Source organism: Thunnus albacares, chromosome 21 (genome assembly GCF_914725855.1).
Source record: "Thunnus albacares chromosome 21, fThuAlb1.1, whole genome shotgun sequence".
NCBI lineage: Eukaryota > Metazoa > Chordata > Actinopteri > Scombriformes > Scombridae > Thunnus > Thunnus albacares.
Window position 1 is genome coordinate 25,002,735 of NC_058126.1, and position 15,264 is coordinate 25,017,998.

The 15,264-nt window shown below is 40.4% G+C and overlaps 2 long non-coding RNA genes across 2 annotated transcripts; both read left to right on the plus strand.

Moving 5' to 3' along the window:
* The first annotated feature begins 1,194 nt into the window (after positions 1-1,194).
* LOC122972989 lies at positions 1,195-4,269 on the plus strand. The gene is made up of 3 exons (XR_006399883.1): positions 1,195-1,926; positions 3,617-3,818; positions 3,904-4,269. It is a non-coding gene; the product is annotated as an uncharacterized LOC122972989 (long non-coding RNA).
* A 1,241-nt stretch (positions 4,270-5,510) lies between these two features.
* LOC122972990 lies at positions 5,511-15,045 on the plus strand. The gene is made up of 3 exons (XR_006399884.1): positions 5,511-6,048; positions 13,143-13,474; positions 14,117-15,045. It is a non-coding gene; the product is annotated as an uncharacterized LOC122972990 (long non-coding RNA).
* The last annotated feature ends 219 nt before the right edge of the window (positions 15,046-15,264 follow it).

The following is a 15,264-nucleotide window of genomic DNA, read 5'->3' on the forward strand; positions in this document are numbered from 1 at the left end:
TGGTTAAGCATCAGATAAAGATTGGAACAAGCAATTGTCTCCTCAGGGATGACACCAACCCTTCCTTCTCTTGAAGAATCGTGGAGATTTGCAGAAGCCATCAGCAGGAATTATTGCCATGTGTACAGATTCAGAGTGTTGTTTTCAGAGGATTTTGAGAACAACCTCTTGCAAGCTTCTCCAGGGACATGGCCTAGCATCAGCTGTTATGAATTAAGTGCTGAATTACAGTGCTGACAAAACTCTGTTCCCAGGGCCGCACAACCACATGTTTGAAACCACTGTTGAAGGCAATCATGTCCACTACTTGGTGGAAATGGCATCCTCCATTAGAATGCACCATTAGGCAAAAAGAGAGACTGAAAAGTTCAAAAAAGATTTTGTTAGACATAAATACACCAAACTGGTCCATTTTCACCATCAGTACTGTACATAAATTAGGACTGCTGTGTGTGTGTGTGTGTGGTCTGTCATAGACTATTTTTTGGGGACACATTTCAGACATAGGACCAGTTAACTAGGGAAGACTTGTCCAACTATGGACAAAAGCCGTGTCCCCAATTGGGGAAAAGCTGATTTTTGGGTCAGTGGTTAAGGTTAGGTTAGGATTATGTAAGTAATGGTTATGGTTAGGGTAAGTCTCCAGGAAATTAATCTAAGTCTATGTAATGTCCCTAGAAGTGACCATGATATATATGTGTGTGTGTATGTGTGTGCGCGCGCGCTTGTGCTGTGGTTGTTGGGAAAAAAAAGGTTTTTGTTGTAAGATTTTATAGTAGATATCAAAGAAATTTCTAGTATTGTAAAATGTTCTTAGAGTTTATTGCAATAATCAGTCTTTGTAATAAAATGAATGTGTTGTATAGAAAACTGCTAATAGTTCAGGTAAACCAAAAAAAGTTGTTGATTATTTGATACATAGTTGATCTGATTAGACTTCAGGTTGTGCTTTTGTTACACAATAAAACATTATAAAATCAAAGTTCGAGTGTCTTTATTCTTCAAATGCTTGTGTTTTGTCTTGGAAATGTCTAATTGTGGTCTTGTCAGGGTTTGTCTTGTCCTTGTCTGGTTTTGTCTTCCCCCTCTCATCTTGCACCTGCCGTGGTGAGTGGGCTTTAAACTAAGACAGGCCTTTATTTATTGTGTGTGTGTGTGTGTGTGTGTGTGTGTGTGTGTGTGTGTGTGTGTGTGTGTGTATTTGGAGTAATAGTATTGGTAGTAAGTGAATAATTGCTCACAAAATGCTATAGAATAATACATTCGGAATTACATTAACCTATCCATGCAGAAGGGGTAATTAAATACGTGTTAAGTTATGTGAAGTTAATACAATCACAATTGAAAATGAGCGGTGCTTGTTCTAGCGACTGTTCTGATAGAGCTGATGTGAACAGGAGTAAAGCTAGAGGGAGCCTTTGTGATGGACTATAATTTTGCCACACTAAGGCAGTTTAAGCAGCGTTTGCTTTAACCTAGCAAGCATCTTCATTCCTGAGACAACACGAATGTGCATAGTGTTCTCATACACAGTAGTGATTTCAGAAAAAAACTTGATTTTTCTGGGCTTTGGAAAAGTTTTACAATGATTAAACCCCCATCACTTAAAAGCTTACAATAAGAAGAGTAATAATTGACCATGTTTATAGCTGCAGGTGTCCTGTCAACAGTTTTACAGACGTCTCTTTTACGATGGTGGTCTATGGGGACGATGCTTTTTGGGCTGCATGGGTATTTTTCGCTGCAATACCATGAGTGGTCACTGGGAAAAACTGGCTGCAAGACTGAGCAAAGTCATTGTCATCTACATCACCACCTCAGTCTTCTTCAATTACTACCACATTCACCACCTCCTCCAGATAGTCCATCATAACTGGCGTGCCCAAAAAGGACACATTGCAGGCTGAGACATTGTGGTTTACACAGGTGGGTGAATTATTAAAGAATCAAGGAATTATGATATTTGATTATTTGCTTATGATGTTTGATTAAAGGCCACAGGCCCTATTTTTATTTTTAATTTTAGGGATGTTTGAGACACCATTGTTTAAGATGAATCATACTTGCGTCACTGCCAAAGCATCAAGGTCACTAAATGATATTAATTCAAACAATGGTGTAAAAGTTCTGAATTCGGTTAAGATCAAGGTGGAGCCTAAAAATAGGCTCCGCAACAGGAGTAGTTATGAAAGGTACATAAGATGATTTATGATTTTGCATTAGCTTTTCCATCCTAGGATCGAAGCCTCCGTTTGCTCTGTATTACACCTGATGCACAGTAAACCTATTCACATTAAGCTCTGTGAACTCGTAAGTTTCAAGTGTTTTACTTTGAGTCTGAATTTACCTGAGTTTTTGAGTTTAAATGTTATGGTAGACCTGAAGATTTAATGGCCCATCTGAAGATTTTCCACCACAATGGGCCTGATATGGAACATCTGCAAGGCTGAGCTCTGTTAAGGCCTTACATGATGTGGCCCACATATGGCTGACACACCAAAATCCGTACTTGCCCAGAATTTGACCTAAACTACACCACACCTGTGATTTGGCCCACATTAGGAAGTGAATGACAGCCTTAGGCCAGCTTTGGCCTAAGGCTGTCATAACCTTAACTGAACCATAACATAGCCATGAGTATTTTCCCAGAATGGTCTATATTTTGACTCCTAAAAAAGGTATCCAAAAGAATTTGGGAAGTCAAATTAATTTTAAATTTAAATCAAAATTTCAATTTTTACCACTGCTGGTCAGACATCTTAAAACAGGTAGTAAGCTAACTAAATGGTTAGCTGCTACTTACTTTAATTAAAATTACTGTGAATACTTGGACATTTCCCTGTTTCCACTCATAGTATTATTACAGGTAACATTACAGATAACGTAAATTAGCGTTAGAAATTGCTAATATTAGCTATGCTGACTCAAGTTGCCATGTTATATAATGTAACACTCAACAACAAAATGATAAAATGACTGTGTGACAGATGGAAATCTAATGTATGACTTTTTAACTTTTTTACTTACTTAGAGTTGTCTTCCAGAAAGCAGAAAATTCGACAGTGGAGTTTGAGCGTTGCTCTCACGTATACGTAGTATTTCATCCAATCTCACAATGGAAAGAAGCACTGTGATAGGCGATGTCAAATGTCAAACCACAGCGTTATTGGCCCAAATCCAGTTTCACATTGGACAGTGAATACCATGATTGGATTATGAGATTAGTTTACACAGACAGTCTTTACCCAAGTAGAGCAGCTGCCGCACTAAGGCCATGGATACCACATACTCTCATGACATACTCGTGAGATCAGCATATATCTTATGAGGAGGTCATTGATTGGATCAACTGAACACCCCAATTATGGCCCAGTTTCAGTATTTGCACAGGTGAACCCTAAACGAGACATTGTTCAGGTTGAAAAACTGTGGAAAAGCAATAGAAAGAAAAAAAAAAAAGTATGTAAATTGTATAGTGGACGTTTTTCTTCAAGAGCAAACAAAAGACTACTACCTTAAGTTTCCGAAGTCTCCATTAACTCTAGCCATATTATCTCTTGGAATTCTTAATTATATTGTAATGCTCTCCACTTCTGCCTCCTCCTCCTCCACCTAGCCTGCAGTGAGTGTGTGTGTGTGTGTGTGTGTGTGTGTGTGTGTGTGTGTGTCCCTCTCCCCTTCCTTGTGTCTGTGCTTCATTACAGGAATGGAGACAGGTGTGCCGGAGTCAGGCAACCAGCTGCCATCCATCATTAGTCCTGCATGAATATCTGGTTCAGCCTCCATCTCATCGCCAGATCGTAGACTCTGATACCACAGTCAGTCACGTTTCTAGCCCTTCAAGCCTAACTACGGTTCTGTTGCTAATCAACATTGCTAATACCCTTTTCTCTGTACCTGTAGTTTTGCCTCCTCCTGACTCTGGCCCCTGTCTCCAGCCCTTCTGCCTCGTCGGCGCAGCACAACACCCTGCTCATGGGGAAATCCCTCTGCCTGGCTCCCCTCAGCATACCTTCTGCCTAGCTTCACGCCAAAGTCTCAGCCCCCGGTTCCAGCTCCTGCTCAAGCCCTTACCCCAGCCTCCCAGCTACCACCTTGCAACAAACAATCTCCCAAAACTACTCACTGCCTCAGTGTTCCGCACTTGGGTCCACTAGCCTAGCCCCATAACATATGTCATGTGGTTGCTACAAAATAAGAAGAATCAAGAAAAGAGAAATGTTGTCTATGACAAAGAAGAAGCCAACCAAACAAACAGACAAAGGATAATGTGCTGAGGACCAAAAATCACATTCACGCATCACTACTAAATTCTCCCCATTCTTCCTCCTGTTTGGGACAGAGGTCTGCCTCCTTAGTGAGGTTCTGGAGCAATACAAGGCTGGGTTAGTGTAGAACATCTACAATTAATCCATAGTTTGAAAAACAAATTGAAAAAAATATAGCTCATTGAGAATCAGTGTCAATGTTTATTATATGCTATGCAATAAATATTTTCATAGATGGGTTGGGGACAGTATACTTTTCAGTATTTACTTTCTGCCAACATTTTTATTCAAGGTTGTAATCACTACTGAATGACTATGCTAACAAAAATATAATTTTTGCCATTACTGATATAGTAATCAGGAGTGCTTTGAGATTGTACAGTTAGTCAACATAGAGATAAGTTTGTCTCATTCCCACAAACTTTAAAAATTAAAGTTCTATTTTACAGAATGACATCAGCATGACCAAGAGATGGTGTTGGAGGTCATTAAAAGGCAGGATTCCATTTTCACTCTTGTGTGAGTGCAGCTCAAAGCAATACAAGATGCCCAAATCTGAGAAACAGGCATGTTTTCATGTAGGAGACAAGGTGCTTCGGAAAAATATTCGAAGCCAACAAAAAGGTTGGGAAGCTGGAGAGAAACTGCACTGGTCCCTTTACAATATTTGCCAAAGAAGAGCGCAGACCTAAACCTAGAGTCGATGACCTCTGAATTTTCAAAGCCCTGAATACCCCAAAAAGGACAATTAACAGTTACACCAACAGCCCTGGCCCTAACACCACCAGCAGTCACATCGCTGAGGGTGTTGATTTATTCAAAGTTTAATAATATTAAATGTGTTTGTGCACCAAATTCGACACTGCTCTCCCTTGGGTCCCCAGCCATACACCTGCCAAGTGTAGAGTCGATTGGAAGAAGGGTTCAAGACATACGCAAAAGGACTTACATACAGACATATTCCTTCCTTTAGTAGAGAGGTGTGAAGGATGCCTGGGATGGTCTAAAGGCCAATGTCTTGCTGTCAAAAATTGGGCCGTACAAGGTCTTTTACAGGGACGCTGGCCAAACAGGGCCTGGATTGGAGCTTGAGTGAGAGGTAAAATGTATGTTTTTTGTGAAATAAAATTACACTTGAGAATTAATTACTACTAATTAATATGGATTATGTTTGAATAAAATAATTGTTTCATTTTAATTAGAATCAATTTTACAAGGTCATAAATGCCTACTTGGCCATGCTAGAGTATTGACGTCACATCTAAGGTGAGGGCACTTTATATAGATACATTTGGAATCACTTCAGTATGGAAAGGAAATATTCCACAAACGGTTCCATGATTCAGGGTTACACATGCTGGTAACGGTACTTATGTTATGGCTTGCAAGTCAAAGCTTTTGTACTGTATTTACATTATTTCAGTGGGATCCCACACATTATAAAGTGCTGTTTGGTGTTGTGAATGAACACCATCACTGGTTCCTGGTTGTAAGTGTTGCTTTTTCAGCAATTGAGAGCACATATAGACATGTTACATATATAGTATACCATCCAGTAAAAGATCCAGTGGTTGTTTTAAGTTTATGTTCAGCTCTGAATATTCTTCAACTTACACCTTTATGCCAAAATAGCTAAATGTGAGAAGATGTCATATATAGTAGAGTTCTTTTTTTTAATTTTTGAAGACCATACAGGCAATATAGCCATCTGGAAAGAGGACACTCCTGTTGAATTCACAAAGACAAACTGCTGCCAAGCTGAAAAGGTGCCGGGAACAAGGTACACTTTAATTATAGCTTCAGATTTAAAATAACCCAGTTATCACATATTACTATAGATGCAGCTTTACATCATAATGGAAATTTGTTGTAAGTCATGTTGGTGTCACAACATCTGTCAAACTAATTCAAATTAGATACTGTTTTGTGATGTATGTGCATTGTACTGTATGCACATTGTATCTGCTATTGACACAACAGTCTCTATACTTGCAACTTAATTCACCTTTGGATATTTTACAGCAAATGACCTTCAATAAATTTGGGAATATCTTCACTCTTGTACCCTAAATAGTTTCCCCCAAGTGGCAAGCTCTGAAGCACTAGCTTAAAAAACACTACTATCCCCCAGTTGTCATGAAGTAGCAGTAATGGGTGGAACTAAATGTAGAGACTGGAAAGCAGGGCTGAAGAAAACCGTCTTTATTTCAAGACTGGCAAGGCAAAAACAAAAGCAGGGTGAGCTGAGTTAACTGAATCCAAAAAAACAACTGAGCAGGCAGCATGGAAACTGCATGAACACAACAGGACCGAACAGAGTATCCAACAAAGAGTGACTGCAAACCAAGACTTATATAAGCTAATTGAACTAATAGACCACATGGTACAGGTGGCAAGACACAAGGATGGGCTGGGAGTTATTGGCTGGGAAAGACACAGGGAGCAGGGCAGGACTGACGAGGCTGATACAGGACAGGTGTGGGGTAAACACAGAGGAGGGCAGGGCTAACGGAGGTAACGCAGGGCAGGTGAGAGGAGGAGAACATGAACACAGGAGGAGTGAAGAACACGTAACGGAAACATAGGGCAAACCAGAACCCAGAAAACACCACTCAACAGCCCAGCATAAACCAAAACATCTCTGAATGAATGAACTTAGAAACACAGAACTACAAGCTAACCAATAATCTAATAGTCTTTCCAAGAAACAACTCAAACATGAAGGAGCATAATCAAATGACCAAGTGCTGAACAGAAGTGCAACACAGGAAACCAAAAGAACAACTACGAGTCCCAAAAGCATGAGTCCATGACACCAGGGGGGTATTCCATCAAGCTGGCTAACGGATGACCTGGCTTATTTCAATAAGCCTTGCTAATTTAAGTGAGAGTTCCGTTCCATCACTGCAGCTTATATGAGTCCCAGCTCAGTAACCATGATGACTTAGTCAGCAAAACTAGCCTGCTCCGTGGCAGGCTAACCCCTGGGACACACTGGATGCGTGAGCAGTGCGTGTGCATTGCCGAACCTCTTGCCTTTCCTTTCGGCGCCCATGTTAACAGGTTACGCCTGGGACACACTGGTTGCGTTAGCAGAGCGTGTGCGTTTGTGTCACTGAACTGCTGTGTCTCTCACGCTTGCAGCATCCACACTGGAAGCGTGTCTGCTGCGGTGCTTCTGCCACTGGCAGCCCTGTCTTTCTCGTTTTCCCTGTCTATTTCTGCTGAGAACCCCACGCCTCACACAGAGAAAATAGGTGAGACCTCGAATTGCTAGATGAAGTGACGCAGCAGCCTCGCGTGAGATGTGTGTATCACGCGGGCAGTGTGGCCGCTCTAACCTGTTAACATGGGCGCCAAAATGAAAAGCAAGAGGTTCCGCGACACACACGCCCTGCTCATGCATCCAGTGTGGCCCAGAGGTTAGAGCAGCCACACTGCGTCGCTTCATCTAGAGATTTGAGGTCTCGCCTATTTTCTCCGTGTGAGGCGTGGGGTTCTCAGCAGAAATAGACAGGGAAAGCGAGAAAGACAGGGCTGCCAGTGGCAGAAGCACCGCAGCAGACACGCTTCCAGTGTGAACGCTGCAAGCGTGAGAGACACAGCAGTTCAGCGACACAAACGCACACGCTCTGCTAACGCAACCAGTGTGTCCCAGGCGTAACGGTCTAGCTTAATTTAACTGCATGTCAAAGAATGTCCGAAGGACGGAAACAGACTCTCAAAAGACGGTGCCATCAAGTGTCTTTTTTTAACTCACATCACTTGTCCGTGTTTGGAAACATAAAATAGAGGAACTGTGAGGGACTTTTACAAAAATACTTATGTTTTTTTTTTTCTATTAAGTAAATCCCCATTTTATTCGTGGTCTCTTCTGTGTTGGAGTGAACTCTTTAATTTAAAAGCTTAGCATTCATGATTTAAGAAATAAAAGTGTGCCAATATTTATTTCACTCATTTTGTTCAAACTGTGAAGACAAAAAGAAAATTAGGCTGCAGGGGCTGCCATCAATATATGAATGTATGCAAGATGCCAACCTGCTCATCAGGAGTGATGTAGCACTTTTTAATTTGTCCAAAGTGCTTTACAGTACAATGTTTCTAATGCTCACCCACTCACACACACATTCACACACATCTGGTGTCACAACATCTGTCAAACTAATTAAAATTAGATACTGTTTTGTGATGTATGTGCATTGTACTGTATGCACATTGTATCTGCTATTGACACAACAGTCTCTATACTTGCAACTTAATTCACCTTTGGATATTTTACAGCAAATGACCTTCAATAAATTTGGGAATATCTTCACTCTTGTACCCTAAATAGTCCCCCCCAAGTGGCAAGCTCTGAAGCACTAGCTTAAAAAACACTACTATCCCCCAGTTGTCATGAAGTAGCAGTAATGGGTGGAACTAAATGTAGAGACTGGAAAGCAGGGCTGAAGACAACCGTCTTTATTTCAAGACTGGTAAGGCAAAAACAAAAGCAGGGTGAGCTGAGTTAACTGAATCCAAAAAAACAACTGAGCAGGCAGCATGGAAACTGCATGAACACAACAGAGGATCCAACAAACCTCTTGCTTTTCATTTCGGTGCCCATGTTAACAGGTTACGCCTGGGACACACTGGTTGCGTTAGCAGAGCGTGTGCATTTGTGTCGCTGAACTGCTGTGTCTCTCACGCTTGCAGCGTCCACACTGGAAGCGTGTCTGCTGCGGTGCTTCTGCCACTGGCAGCCCTGTCTTTCTCGCTTTCCCTGTCTATTTCTGCTGAGAACCGCGCGCATCACGCAGAGAAAATAGGTGAGACCTCAAATCTCTAGATGAAGCGACGCAGCAGTCTCACGCGGGCGATGTGGCTGCTCTAACTCCTGGGCCACACTAGATGCATGAGCAGGGCGTGTGTGTTGCGGAATCTCTTGCTTTTCATTTTGGCGCCAATATTAACAGGTTAGAGCGGCCACGCTGCCCGCGTGACACACACGTCTCACGCGAGGCTGCTGCGTCGACGTTCTGTGAGGTTCTGCAATACAGACGCTCTGCTAACGCATCCAGTGTGTCCCAGGCGTAACGGTCTAGCTTAATTTAGCTACATGTCAAAGAATGTCCGACGGACGGAAACAGACTCTCAAAAGACGGTTCCATCAAGTGTCTTTTTTAACTCACATCACTTGTCCGTGTTTGGAAACATAAAATAGAGGAACAGGGACTTTTACAAAAATACTTATGTTTTTTTTATTTTTTTATTAAGTAAATCCCCATTTTATTCATGGTCTCTTCTGTGTTGGAGTGAACTCTTTTATTTAAAAGCTTAGCATTTATGATTTAAGAAATAAAAGTGTGCCAATATTTATTTCACTCATTTTGTTCAAACTGTGAAGACAAAAAGAAAATTAGGCTGCAGGGGCTGCCATCAATATATGAATGTATGCAAGATGCCAACCTGCTCATCAGGAGTGATGTAGCACTTTTTAATTTGTCCAAAGTGCTTTACAGTACAATGTTTCTAATGCTCACCCACTCACACACACATTCACACAGGTAGGAAACACTTAATGTTACATAATGGTAAAGGAAAATAATCCAAATAAATCCAGTAGGGAAGATAGGAAACACTTAACACTGAATAATCCAAAATCTGTAAATCCCAGTAGAGAAGAAAGGCAGTAGTTTAGTTAATCCACTGCAAATAAAAAATTGCAGGAAAGCCATGTCAATCACACAAGCAGTGAAGTTCACAATCAACTGTCTATTTAGCAAATGACAAATCCCCATCAAACCTAACCCCCCCCCCCCCCCCCCCCCCCAAAAAAAAAAACATTGGAAGATCCCCTCCAGACATGTTTTTAGTATGTATCTAAAGTACTCTACTTTGAAAAATAATTTGTAAAATAATACTGGTTTTCCGCAAAAAAAGTTCAGTTATATTGTAGTGGCCTCACAGGCCAGACCGCATATTTCTCACTCTAAGGAACAAAGGGAGTCCTTAAGAGACTCAGTCTCCCAGAATCCTCCAGGTACTTCACATCTGGAGTGGGTTGCACCAACTGGTCTTTACCAAGCCTGGTCCTAACTGCTAAGTTGATCTTTGTTAAGACTAGATTTCAGAATGGACGTTAGTCGGTTGCACTAACCAAACTTAAGCCTAGTCTTAACTACGCCCAGTCTTATGTTGTGTTCACAACAAACGCAAAGCAACTTTTCGCCTTGTGTTACTTGCGCAAGTTTGAGCACAGGAACATTTGTTTATATTCGCACAATTCCTGCCTGCTATTATAACGGCTCAGTCCTCCTGCTAACAGTCATACCGGCACTTATCTGTAAACAGTGAGAGATACATTATCAACTCTTCTCTGTTCGTTCTGCTGTGATAAACTGCATTAACCAGTCACACAAAACTCCCCCCAAAAATCTGTTTATTTACTGCACTTCCCAGACAACAACTACAGACCTTAAAGCGGTATGAACCCAAAATAAACTTAGATTTTGCTGTGAGATTAGATTTAATTGCAATAAACGAATCAAAAGGATGGAGTTTTCAGTAGATTTTTAAATTTGGTTCTGAACTACATTTTAACAAAAAACAAACAAACAAAAAGCAATCATGATAATTACGCTTACAGGTATCAATGATTTCTCAATAATTTACATGTTCTTATCCAAAATCATTATTATATCAACATTTTTTCAATTGAGACATTTGTATGAGAGTTCATGTATGGAGTTAAAGAGTAACGGTCATGATCCAGCTCACTGTGACTAAACTGTACTTCTGCAGGTTTGAGCTTTAAGACCAACTGATGTGACAACAGCTACAGATAAACTTTAAAACAAATGTGAAGAACTTTTTTGTTTAGCCTCAGTCATTCTGCAGTCAGAGGACGGGTTAGTGCTGAGCTGCAGAATTACATCCAGTGACCACTAGATGGAAGCAGCAGTCCTTCTATAAGAGATCATGTATTCAAAACAGAGTGGAGGATGTCATTATAATGCTTAGTGTCAGAGTCAAATATTTGCTAGAACAGAAGAAAGCATTCAGGGACTAGTTATATGTCGAATGTCAGTTTCAACAATTCAACAGCATCAAGTATATATTTATGAATTAAAGCATGAAAGTGTGAATCACAGTTACATGACTGTACAGTAAAAACAGACAGTTCAGTGAAAACAGACAACACGGACGTGTGACACACAGAGGCATTCTTAAAGAAAGAAATTAATATATAAAGATATATGTAATAAAGACACAATTACTGTTACCCAGCTGTGAACACGTTTTAATTTAGCATTTAAACATAGAGAGGTTTTAAGAGAGTTCACAAATGCAGCGACAATCCAGGAATTTCTCTGTAACCAGTCTGCTTCACAACATGACTAACTGAATCACAAACAGGAGATACTAAGCGAGCAACACAGTTGTCTAAAAATGTAATTTTTTTCCCATCACTACAAAATTTCAGCCGGACATTCTCTGCAGTTGCCTATTTTCATTTAGCCCTGCTGAGACATGGACACACTTAAGTGTGTGCAACTTCTCTGAGACACTTAATGTGAGTACAGTATGTACCATGTGTCAGTAGGAGTGATGTTGCCAGGCAGCCGTGGAATAAAATTGCGCACAGATGCATTCACACACTCACAGTGTCATCATGAATCCTTCACTAGGGAAACAGATGCTGGGAGTTAATGTGTATAAATGCTTGTCTCTATACAGTGTCACTAATAAAACAGCACTATATGGTGTCAAGTATAGTGTCACTAATTAACCTGACACCAGTTACCCTCCTGTGACACGGAGCTCTGTCTTTAGCACACACACACACACACACACACACACACACCTACAGTGCACAGTGTTTCCTCAGCTGGTCACAGTGGCAGCAGGGTGACAGTGGGCATTAGTCAGCTTCTGTCTCCTGACAACACTGCTGTTTCACAGCTACAAAACCTTCAAGACATGAACACAAAAAACATAACTGATGCTTAGATAACCCATAATCAATCTATGACTCACCATTTCATCTTTGCAGCACCACTGTGCCAAGCTGATTCAACTGTTCTTTCAAGCGCATACAGTGAATATTCAAAACCCCACACTGCTGACAGTTTACAGAGAGTTAGAAGCCTCTATGTGTAGAACGTTTACATGCTTATACTGTAGCTATATCATTCAAATTAGAGCTGCAACTAACAATAATTTTCATTATCTATTTATCTGCCGAATATTTTCATTAATAAAAGCTTTGTCTATAAAATTGTGAGAAAATAGTGGAAATGTTATAATTTCACAGACTCAAAGATCTAATATTTTCTGAACAACAGTCCAGTCAGGAAGGTTGTATGATAAATGAGTTGGTCTAATGAGGGTTTAAAACACTGCACATTGACAAAATAACATTATATCCATTAAAGTTGGGTTCAGTTACATTGAATAGTGGATTATGGCTGATGTGAGACGTCCATGTTTGTTTGGTGTTTGTGTACCAAACATTATGAGACAAATCTTTGAGTCATCTGGTCATAATCATACCTTACTAAATTGACAAACTCACTGTATGGATAGGTTGCTCTTCAGTTTTGCAGTTTTCTTTCATGGTTTAGACTGATACAACAGTTGAATTCTGGCAGTGCAAACCTGCTGGACCGCAGTTGTAATGTTTCTAGGGAGGCCGGAATGGAACAGCAGCAGCACACTGAATTACTGAACCACAACACAATATCCACAGAGATAAACAGGCAGCCTTGGAGAAAGAAAGTGAGAGTAGAAATAATACAAAACTAAGATTGAATCAGCTTGACTACAGGACAAGCTGAAAACAACAGACAACCAACAGATGAGCTTTGAAGACCATCAATCTTCCATCAACAGGTGAGGAACAGCAGGAGAGAATCTGAGAGGACGGAGCACAAACAAGTCAACGCGCTGGGTAAGAAAACAAACGTCTACCTCGATGGACACACAGCAGCGTTAGTGTAATTCAATTCGGTCAATTTGTAGTTTAATTTGTATTTGTGAATTTTATCATTTAATAATTCTGTTGAGTATTTGTCAATTTTATCTTATCGAGCTATTTTTATTTACCATTATTTTTATAAATACTTCCTGTGGACATGATCTTGCTGCACCTCGCCTCCACTGTACCTCCTGAGGGGCCAGATGTGCAGGACAGACCAGAAGGCAATTCATGTGTATTATCTTGGGTACAGCTCAAGTCTCTTATATGTCAATCTTTGCTTTAACTGGAAGTTCTGGTCTGTCATTTTGAAGGCCATCTCAAATTGGATGTTTAGCAAACTCTGCTTAGGTTAAAAGCATGCAAAAACACTGGTGCAGATCATCTTGACTCATGTCTTCTTCATCACCTTCATCTGTCCACATTTAGCACATGTCTCCAGTCTCAACAACTACAGTCCACCATCTAAACTTCCCTTCTTAGCAAAAATGATGTAGAATCATGACACACCTTTATTGATTCATTAAACTTACTACAGCCACAACAGTCTGGTTTTCACCTGGTCACAGCACACTTACAGCTACAGTTTCAGTCATTGATAACATTGTTTCCTCCCTGGATAAAAAAAAACTATTTTGTACTGCTCAAAAGCATTTGATACCATCAATCATAACGTCATATTCCATAAACTACGGTCTATAGGTTTAGATGAAGCCATGCTTAATTGGTTCCACTCTCAACTCAGACTGTTGTTGCTGATGGTAGTCAGTTAAGCCCTCTTACATCAGAACACAGGGGTTGCTACAGGGCATGGTCCTTTGCTGTTTACATTATATATAAATAACATAATTCTATCTAATCAATAATTCAATGTCTGTTTTTTTTGCAGATGATGCCCAGACTCTGACTCGTCTTCAGTCTGCCTTTGATGCTTTCCAATTATCTCTCCTTAATCACAGACTAGCTTTAAATGCAGAAGAGACTAAGTACATGGTGTTCTCCTCTTCCACCAGTGTCTCTATCCTGCTGTTACAACTTTAAATGGCATGTATATTACTCTTGCTGAGTCATACAAATATTTAGGAATTTGGCTTGACAGCAGACTATCGTTCAAGATTCAAAAAGATTTAAAAATCAAACTAGGCTTCTTGTATAGAATCAAAGAATGTATGTCTTCTAACTGTTAGACTATTGTGCAGTCAACCTTCATGTCTGTCCTTGACTATGGAGATATTCTGTATTGTCACGCTGCCCCATCTGCAGTTAAACCTTGTGTATTATAGTGCATTATGCTTTATCACAAATGACAAATTTTGTATTCATTATTGTTCTCTGTATCACAAGGTTGCTTGGACTTTCTTATGGTAAATGGACTGCATTTATACAGAGCCTTTTTAGTCAGTTCAATTCAATTCATTTCATTTCAATTCAGTTCAATTCAATTCAATTCAATTCAGTAAGCTTTATTAGCATGACTCTCAGATTAAGAATACTGCTAAAGCGTCAAGGATAATACGAGGATAATAGGATAAGCTTATCATTAAATAAAATAAAATCAATGAATAAATAAAAAGAACAAGAACATGTGTGGGGGCATGTGTTTATGCATGCTTCTTTGTGTGTGTTTGTGAAAGATTGTTAGATGAATGAAGATTGGGCCAATCTAACTTTATAAGTAGTCATTAGACCACTGTGGTTGCGTGTGTGTGTGTGTGTGTGTGTGTGTGTGTCTGTTTCAGCGTCTCTGTCCTGATGCCGTCAGCTCCACCTCCTCCAACCACTCAAAGCGCTTTACACTACATGCCAACATTCATCCATTCAAACACACATTCATGGCACACACACACTGATGGCAGAGGCTGCCATGCAAGGTGCCAACCTGCTCATCAGAAGCTCTAATACTCATTCACACACACACACACACACACACACTCTCACACACTGATGGCACAGCCTTCAGGAGCCATTTTGGGTTCAGTATCTTGCCCAAGGACACTTCAACATGGGGACTGGAGGAGCCGGAGATCAAACCACCGA